Source organism: Mizuhopecten yessoensis, unplaced genomic scaffold (assembly GCF_002113885.1).
Source record: "Mizuhopecten yessoensis strain PY_sf001 unplaced genomic scaffold, ASM211388v2 scaffold8245, whole genome shotgun sequence".
NCBI lineage: Eukaryota > Metazoa > Mollusca > Bivalvia > Pectinida > Pectinidae > Mizuhopecten > Mizuhopecten yessoensis.
The window spans coordinates 17,752-27,959 of NW_018407451.1; the positions used below are offsets into that span (position 1 = coordinate 17,752).

At 35.2% G+C, this 10,208-nt stretch overlaps 1 long non-coding RNA gene across 1 annotated transcript; it reads right to left on the minus strand.

Annotated features, from left to right (window-relative positions):
• Window positions 1–2,238: 2,238 nt before the first annotated feature.
• Window positions 2,239–3,786, minus strand: LOC110455526. The gene is made up of 4 exons (XR_002463457.1): window positions 3,699–3,786; window positions 2,811–2,915; window positions 2,550–2,571; window positions 2,239–2,297 (listed from the first exon to the last, which is right to left on the minus strand). It is a non-coding gene; the product is annotated as an uncharacterized LOC110455526 (long non-coding RNA).
• Window positions 3,787–10,208: the final 6,422 nt, after the last annotated feature.

Genomic DNA, 10,208 nt, shown 5'->3' on the forward strand with positions numbered 1-10,208 from the left:
ATTACTATTTAACAGTTAAAAGACATATTACTATTTAACAGTTAAAGGTCATATTACTATTTAACAGTTAAAAGACATATTACTATTTAACAGTTAAAGGTCATATTACTATTTAACAGTTAAAAGACATATTACTATTTAACAGTTAAAGGTCATATTACTATTTAACAGTTAAAAGACATATTACTATTTAACAGTTAAAGGTCATATTACTATTTAACAGTTAAAAGACATATTACTATTTAACAGTTAAAGGTCATATTACTATTTAACAGTTAAAAGACATATTACTATTTAACAGTTAAAGGTCATATTACTATTTAACAGTTAAAAGACATATTACTATTTAACAGTTAAAAGACATATTACTATTTAACAGTTAAAAGACATTTTACTATTTAATAGTTAAAAAGCATAACACTTTACCCCTGCATCGTAAGAGGCGATGTATGTAGAATCCTACTGCAGAATTTGGATTTGCTTTTGTGCCCTTTACTTAGGGACACAAAAACGATCAAAATATATCTGTTGCACTAATTGAAATAGTTCGGATCTTTTTTCTACTTCTAACTACATTTTATATCCTAGTGCCTTGCCCGACACTACCTCCCTTTTGGCTTTGCTGTTGAACGTTTTCCAGTTGAGGAGGGCAATGGTTCTGTCCTCACGCCAGTACATACTTTGACGAAAACGTACCGAGCTAACTGTTTGTGTTAGTAAATTTCCGTTCTCCATGTTATTTACGCGCTAGAGTAGAGCTGGTCTTGACCTAGACCCGGACAAAACACATAACTGATGCGTAAAAGCTCCTGGTAATTGAAAGGTAGGGCGGGGCCTATGTGTATATAATTGCATTGCCTTTCGGCCACGGCCCCGTCGGTCAGCGTGCACAGCCTCTCGGCCACGGCCCCGTCGGCCAGCATGCACAGCCTTTCAGGTCACGGCCTCTCAGCCTTTCACGAAACGGCCTGTCAGCTAGCGTGCATGGCCACGGCCATTCACCATTCTGTGTCGGAAGCTACACGAAAGCAAACAATTAGTTGTTAGTTTTAAATATACCAGCGAACGTGTTTTCAATGATAGGGTATGTCTGAATAAGACTGTTACCCATTACGATCGCTCAATAGAAAGTAGCATACCTGACAAGGGCGAGCTGTCGTGTTGCTTTGGGTCCGCTACATCGATAGATCCCAGGCACTGTGATAGCTCGTTAGATCTGTAAAGGAAGTTGTAGGGACCACCGAGTGGTCAGGGTAATTCAAGGTTAGCAAGAGGGGTTCTATAGATTGTACAAAATAGATGTATGTAGTGCTGCCGAGCTTATATTGTAGCGAAACATCTGCCGTACAGAGCTGTCCGAGCTATCGCCAGAATACATATAGATGGTTGAGCAGTGAGAGGTCAGCGAGTTATCGTCCGCGGGTTTGTATATATGCACCTTCTGCGCGATCAGTAATAGGAGCGCTCAATTTGTATTAGGTGCTTTATTGTTATACACGTAGTGTTTTTGCAAGTACTGTTACATTGACACTGATTTGTATATATCCGCTGTATATATTTAATAGTACAAGACGTACATGACCACAAATGCTCGGACATATGCAATGTTTCAGAGCTAGATTAACTTACCTGTATATATTTGCATCTGTACTAAAATATGGATACACCCAAGTTGGGTAGGTATACTCGCCGGAGCCTCCAGTGTGACTGGTACGTACCAAAGGTGAAACGTCACAATACCAAAGTCCTTAAAAATGGTTACTGCTATTACCTGCTTAACGTTCAGCATTTTGGGAAATGGTATCAACTAGTTCACCCGTTGTCAGTACAATGTGACCAGGCGGAATACTATATTGGGTGCATTCAGTATGGTTTTTCATTGAGCTGTTAATTGGACTTTGAATTAAAAAAAAACAAAAACATAACGCTAAAATGTTGTTTTGAGTAAGTGTTGATTGTTCAAACAAGATTACTGTTCGTCTCCCTCTTCATTGGGTGTCATAGCTGAAACAAAATAATATAATTTAATCAGAATTCCTTTCTCTCTTTTGTAAAAATAATCGAATTTCATATAGTCTTGGGTATTGTTTGAATTGTTTTGTATTGCAATGTATGAAACCTAACCGACATGGCTTAATTAACAAAACATTAAGAATTGTATACAGAAAAGAACCTGTTGATGTTGGACATGATCACTAAAACAACGTGTACAAGAGTATCAAGCGTTTTTCACTGTATTACCTCGTTCTGAAAGTTGTACGTTCTGAAATTCCCTTCGTTTCAGATGTTGACCTTTGCTAGAAAGCAATATACAAAATTATTATATATTTTCAATTCACAGCTTTTACTTCAAAATATACCTTCAAATTTTGGAGCATTTTTTTCTTAACATGAAAAAATGTTTTTTATTAGGCACGTTATTCAAACCAAACTTTATACAACATTGTATTATCATTAATATAAACAAGATATTAACAACAAGACGACATGAATAATTTTACACCGAAAGAGGATATATGTCGATTTTTTGTCAGGATTAATTTGCTTACATGAAAGGCAGTCTACCGTTTCCTGTAAAATAACATTGAAAGATGTTAAAGGTAGTGTATACTTGTTTATCGATAACAGATAACGAACGTAAATTGAAGTTATGCAATTGTCTTAAGAAAATTTAATCGGTGATATAGACAAACAGACTGTACAAGTGAACAAAGTATTGATCAATATAAAATGTAAATAAACTTCGCACATGATTTTTGTATTTTTCTTGTTTTTTTTTTCAAATCAAGATTTGAGTAATATATACATACGACTTAGGAATAGTCCAAGTCCAACTGTTAACAGGAACGTGAGAACACTGGTACAAATCAGGGCAACTGCTGTTACATACATGCTGTCGGTACCGCGGGAACATTCTTTATCAAACAAATAGTATTATCTGTACTTTTGTATAAACCAATCAACATATAATAATAAATGATCTCACTCATTAAGTGGACTGTTGTAATCAAACAGTAAACTAAAAAGTGACAAATATGCAAGTCGTTCGAACTCAACAGTAATAATATAAGGGCAAAATATAAAAGGTAGAAATATTTGTATGATAAAGAGACAATTATAAAGTAAAGAAGAATAAGACCATGTGTTCCGGAAAGGTGAGCGTCCTCTGCTTAATCGCACTAAACAGTAAACAGTTATGGGCAAACTATGAACAGAAGAAATATGATCAAAAGCATCGACCCGCATACCACATAAGTACAAGACATATGTATTCAATAAGATTGCGAATCAAACAATAGAATGATATTATATCTCTCAACAAAACCTTATTTTGTCGGTTTGTCAATAGGAAATCGACATCTATCAATATAAACTCATGTTGTTTAAAAACAGCCCATGATATATTGAAAAATTGGTGGACACTGCAAGATTTATTTTGCCAGTCGTGGTAAGCTTTTCAATAAATTCATACTCATAATCATTAAAGGAGTATTGGGAGAGAAAGGGTCGATCAGGAGGAGAGCAATCTTGTTGTAACTGGAATGTCAAAAGTCTAATGTAAAATCTTGGCATCGGGCTCAAATACTTCAAACGCTTGAAATATAAAATATAAACGTTATAGCTAGAACATAAACTCTTCACATCGGTAATATAGTTACCTGTAACACGTTAACAAAAGGTGATTGTAAGTAACAAACCTGCCTGAATTGTACATCCAACAGTATCAAGTGATGTTGTATTTCCGTAGGTGTTGTACGCTGCAATCTTAAATGTATATAGTCGTCCTCCCACTAAATTGTCCACATTCAAGCTATACATGTTCCTCCCTTCTTCAAATGCAATTGTCACGGGATACACTTCTTTTGAATGTTCAAAGGCGTCCATGCTGAATAAAACACGGTAAAACTGGGAGTTTCCACCGTCCTTCCACGATACTTTGGCAGACATTTGCTTTCCACAGTCAACTGAAAAAATCTTAGTGGGATTCGGATTTTCTATGGATTTAATATAAATGAGTATGTTAAAACATGGTCAAATATTACAATAGATTAATCAGATGTTATGGATGATTATCAAGGAAATGCGGCTGCAGCATTTAGATATGTTTTTGAGTGAAAATAGGTTACTTTGAGTCTATGACATCGTATCAACAATACCGTGCGCAAACGATCCACTTATTTTCCACGCATCGTGCTCAGAATCGAACACTTTAACGATTGTTTGCTCCGTTGTGGAGTACACACTACACAATACCGGTACACTCGTGTAAAAATGCGGAAGAATTTGATTACTGATCAATTTATTTTGTATTTATCCCAAGTATAAAAAAAACATGCTACAATGACTTTAAAACTGTCAATAATAGGGTCCCCCAGGTTATCATGTACCAGAACAGGAAGATAATATGTGCTAGGTGTCTGTGGCTTTTGTTTTGCTTATAGTCATCATTATTTGATACAAAAGGTACATCGGTGATATGACAGTTATCTTAACAAAACTGGATATTTAATTTGTTAATTGAATTCAGACTATTGCTTTACAGTGTATGACACATGGCAATTTCACACATCAGTGAGTAGGTTTTCCGGGGCTAAAAACGTAAAAACTACATAACTCGACCCATTTTCCAAGTTTTCACCATAAGAGAAAGATAAACATCAGGATTGGATTATGTAAATACCTATTTACTCAAAAAACAAAAAGTCTAATCGTAAGGATTGCTTTCACAATGTCAGTTTGCATGTGTTGATTAAATTGATACCGCATATTCAAAGCATACATAATGTATCTCAAAAAAATATGTTTTCCAATAAAGTATATTAAATATCTTCAATAGCACATGCTACGCCTGCAAAAGATATGGTCTTATATACACTAACAACATACCACGAAAACGCCAAGAGAAAAACAAGGCAAAGCGACTGGAACATACTCAAAATGACGGTTTTGTGCTAAAATGATTGATTTACCTGTAGCAGCAACTGTGAAAGTGAGTGTCCCTTTGCCCTCACTGTTGATTGCAGTTACATTATATAATCCAAACCAGGCCTCTTGTATGTTCGTACGTGTCCCCATTGACAAAACTGACAGGTTCGATGTAAAAGGTGTATTATGTATAACAAAGTTGTCTGTCCCGTTGTTTAGCTCAGTAAAAGAACTATTTGAAGAGTTTTGGAAAGTCCATATGAATGATGACGGTTCCGGGTTTGACAGAAACACGGCATTCATAGTTAGATTATCATGAGTAGCCAACCCCATCTTTCGGTCTGTGAACACTCTTTGATCAAGGCGCGGCGAACCTAGATGGTATGGAATTTTGAAAAGACACAAAATAAGACCATGTATTGATCTGGTATCACACACATGTAGACGCACACACACACACACACATATATATATATATATATATATATATATATATACACGCATACTACCGCAAATCAACTCACATACATGCAAATATGATCTAATATTTAATTACTGTCATAAAGCTAGTATAATGGTGTATGGTGAATGTGGGTATGGGTTGCTATAGGAAACCTATTTGTTTGCGAATACCTGGACATCAAACAATTCCGTAAAGCTACTCCCCACCTAAACTTGTCATAATTATTCTATTGTTTTTTTTTCTACTTGAAAATTTTCAATTCCTGGTCCAAAAAGAAAGGTTTTAACTTTTTATTGATATATTTATAAAATAGATTTAGTTCTGAGATTTCTTTAATTTCTTAAAAGTTTGGACGAAAATATAACTCCTTGTATTCGCTGTTTTCTTTACCGTAAGTTACGTTATGAAGCTAACGGTGTGTTTTTATTGACGTTATGAACCGTGTTAGCTATACTACACTTAATGATGTTTTCGAGCTGGCGGCCGGGTTCAGTCGACGTAATGGAGCGTACGGCTTACAATAAAGTGCGTAATCAGGTTTACAAGGTCCTTTGTAATCAGCTGGCGGTGTGCTCTTTAATGTCCTGATTTGTTTGGGCCTCTTTTCATTACGTTTTCAAACTAACGGCGTTTTCTTTAACGACGTTGTTAATATTACAGCTTACCTTAGAGTACGCCATTTACATGACAACATGTTTTATCGACGTTATCATCATTCAAGTGAATTCACAATTAACATTTCAACATATTTTACACAAAGACATTTACGTTAAGTTTGAGTTGTTTTCATTCTGCGGTAATCGTGATTACGTTGTTTCTACTTGCGTGATTCGTTACAAGCGAAAAAAAAAGTGCAGAGTTCACGTCAGCGGTTGCCAATAGCGCCAAATGCAAACATAATAATATTTTGACGATAACAATAGTTCTGGTGACTTTTTGGCGCATATTAATGCCAGTTGTTCTGTCAATATCTTACAAAAAATTGCCCTGTGTCAGTATATAGCTGTAACATAGGTAAAAGTGACCATCTAGCTGCCACATCCTGGTGAATTCACTGCCCAATTAATTAATTAGTGTTTCACTATTGTTTCAATCACTAATTCCATCTGAATGGTACGTCAATGGGCACACTGTGTAAGGAGCAAACACTACGTAACCAGTAGTCGTCAGAAGCCCTAACAACAAGCCAAGAGCATCGGGGATATAATTGAGAAGTCTAAGGAATCGTTATCCAACACAACCAACCATAACTAACTAGTATATAAAAGCAAACAATAAAGTTTGATGAAACACGATCCTCATATCTAGACCAATATGTTAATCGACTCCGTGATTATTCAGAACGTATTGGTAATAAAACAATATAAATAGCAAGAAAGTAAAAAGTCAGACTGTGGACGTTATTTCGGACAAACTAGAAGTTATTAGTGCTGACTAAATATATAAACATGTAAGTGTCGTAGCGGATCTGGATCGAAATTCATGTTGTTGTTTTTAAAAATCTGCATTTGACCTTTTTTCAATGATTACAATTATTCTGATTTGGAAACATTTTATCAACATCTTTGCATTTATAAGAATTCATTTTATTCTCGGGGTGGGTGGGATTCTTTTTTAAGAAAAAACTGAAATCGAGGAAAAAGACAAAGAAAAATGTAATTTAATACATGGAAAATTTAGGGACACAACATTTTAATATACATATTGTAGGGGATCATAAGGTAATCGAGACACAGACGTTTTACCTTTGTGTGAGCTCTTTGTAACAAACAGATTAAAAAGTAATAGTGATGATATAGAAAAGAAATATCTAAGCTAAAGGGAAGTATTAAACTTAATTTTTTTGACCACGGCGCCTTGTTTATTCCTTTAACCCTTTCACCCCTATGCAATTTTAGTAAACTCTTCCATGCTTTGATCTTGATAAGTCCATTATGGTCTACAGTGGTGAAAAGGTTAAACTATTTGGCTAATAAATGTAAAATTTGGTGCAAGAAAATTAACTTTGGCGAACATTTGAGCATAAGAATGTTCAAAAACTGGTGTGAACCCTGGATTGAATGCATATATTTTCATAGTTGCCATGTTTATTAAAGCAATAATGCTATTAATAAGCGCCCTGGTCATTTCGTGTGATATATAATCAATATTTGTCTAGATCGTGATCTATGTCAATTCTGTTTGAAATCTGTAAAATGCGTATTATCGTACTTCAAGTCTCGCACAATTCTTTTATTTTTCATTTTTGTTAGATACTCTCTTAAGAGTTGAATCTCATAAAAAACGCTGATATCGCCTTCTAATCTCAAAAGTATGAAGAATGTCGTATTTATGGGTAGGGGTAGGGATAATTTAAATAGTGACGTTTTCGCAATATTTTTAGAATGCTTGTTCTTAAAAAATCGAAAGTGTTCTTGCTGTTGTCTTGTTTTCAATGTCTCAATGTACACCTACATTTTCTTAGAACATGAAAACAAAACCTGAAGAAGTCAATAAAAAACGTAGGGAAAAACAACGCTTTCAACCGTAAGTTTGGCACTTGATTTAAAACACCTCCCATTTAGTAATGGGGATAACAATGATTTTATAATTTTGAGTCAATTCACCCAAAACTGCAATACTGTTGCACAAAAACAGAAAAAACTCCCAGTTTCTTCCTCGAAATAGGCACTGTTGTTATATCATACGTCGGGAAAATAATTTCAATTATGTCTTTGTCTGGTTTCCTTTTAAAGGAGCATTGATGATCTTTGACACCTGGTCCAGAAATAAGGTCGAAATATCGGATTATTCGAGATATGAATGGTCGGGTAGATACGTTTGTCGATTTTGATTGAACAGGAACATATGGTCGTAGATTTTCGATGGATTATAGTAGTTCATTGGGTTTTCAACTTACATCTGAGTACAATATTAATCTGGCAACATGGTTTCAACGACTTTATCAACCTTTGCCTATTTCACTGACTCTAGTTTCTTTGTTTGTGCCAGGATATATGGTCATGACTTAGAGCTTAGGTTGTCATGTTACTCTCAATCTGGAGACGAAGGCAGCAGGCGACGCAAAGATTAGCCTTCTATATTTACACTATTAAATTATAACAGAACACTTGCCTACGTTATTTTAAACATACTGCCTACGGATAAACAATAGTTTCTGTGACTGAATGTACTAAAATAGATATATTTCGATGGAAATAATATAAACATCGCCGTTTGTATTATGTGCATGTATCGGTTGCTTACTCTATCTATCATTCTATTGGTTCTAGCTTAAGAATGGCGGTTATCGCTTAGCCTCAAATGAATCGCTGCACAAAAAGTTTATTTAATCATAATGTCGACACGAAGTATTCTGAGTAAGAATATATATATAAGCAATGACTTAAGATTAATCATCATTTTATAGAGTCAAAAATTCGGTCAGATATTAATATCGTGGTTTTCGAATCAGTAAAGAAAATACAACATACACAAAACGTTGATCCTTATGTCCTTGGCCACTGCTGTGTTAGATACACTATTCCTAGCAGAACATGTATACAGTCCTGTGTCCAGACAACCAGCAGTAGTCAAGGTGTAGCTACTCTCCAGTACATCTGTTGCGGTAAACAGTTTTGTGTCATTGTTTTTGTAGTACCATGTTATTGTAGACGATGGGACACTCTCCACCTTACAAATGAGAGTCTTCGGTCCGTGTTCCATCACATCAGCATCTCCTTGGTTGTAATCAAGACTGCCTATTTCAGGAGGAACTGAAATGTAGAAAAACTACTCATGTATCTATGCCTTACAATACAGTTTTGATTTAAATTCGAAAATTTTACTATTAAGACCTTGATCCAGTGTAACGGCTGACGAAACAAGAAAATCGACCTTGATCTGAATTGGAGCTGAATTATTACTCAATTTCTGGTTTAGAATTAATTACGTGATTTAGAGATCCTAGAAACAAAAAAGATGATTAACTTCAAGAGGAAGAAACAAACCTGATTAACAAAATAATGTGTTCATATTTATTTTGTATAAAAACAAGAACCCCAATGGACATGCATCGCTCACCTGGTAATAATCTCACACTTGTAATCTTAAAAGTGGACTAAAATACAGCAACAGGCAAAATATCAGTGTTTGATTCATAAGAACATATTAAAAGATTTAAACATATGACGCTTGTGACCTTGAATTTCGAACAAGGACATTAGGTTGAACTTGAGTTTTTTTTATGTAAAACCCATTTTTATGATAAAACTACTTACCACGTCCAATTATTATGCAAATGATCTCCAACTACCAGTTCTTTAACTCCCAAAGTAAAGTTTCAAATGCCCCACGCAAATACGAAACTACTCCCTGTCCAAACCAGACACACGGGTGTAGGATGCGCGTGCACCTCCAACTTCCTCTATTCGAAACACGAACAAGACACCTAAAAGCAAAATGCCTAAAGGAGCTGGAGGAGCCAGGGAGATGGGTGGGACTCACATTGGACGTGGTAAGTAGTTTTATCATATAAATGGGTCTTACATTAAAAAAAAATATATATATATCAAAAACAATACTTACCACGTCCAATTATTATGCGTACACTGGTCACAGTCAATTGTAACCTTAATACCGTGGAAAAGCTCTTATATAGAGCATCCCAAATTAAAAGACAGAAAGATAATTGTCAAGCAAAGATATTCTGTCGCCATGATAACGCATACAAATCTAAAAACAGAGACCACTCTACTCTGAGGTGGGTGGGCAAGCCATTGACTGGGCAACTACCACCGGACCCAAAGAGTGAAGTGTGTCTGAGAAGAACGACAGTGAT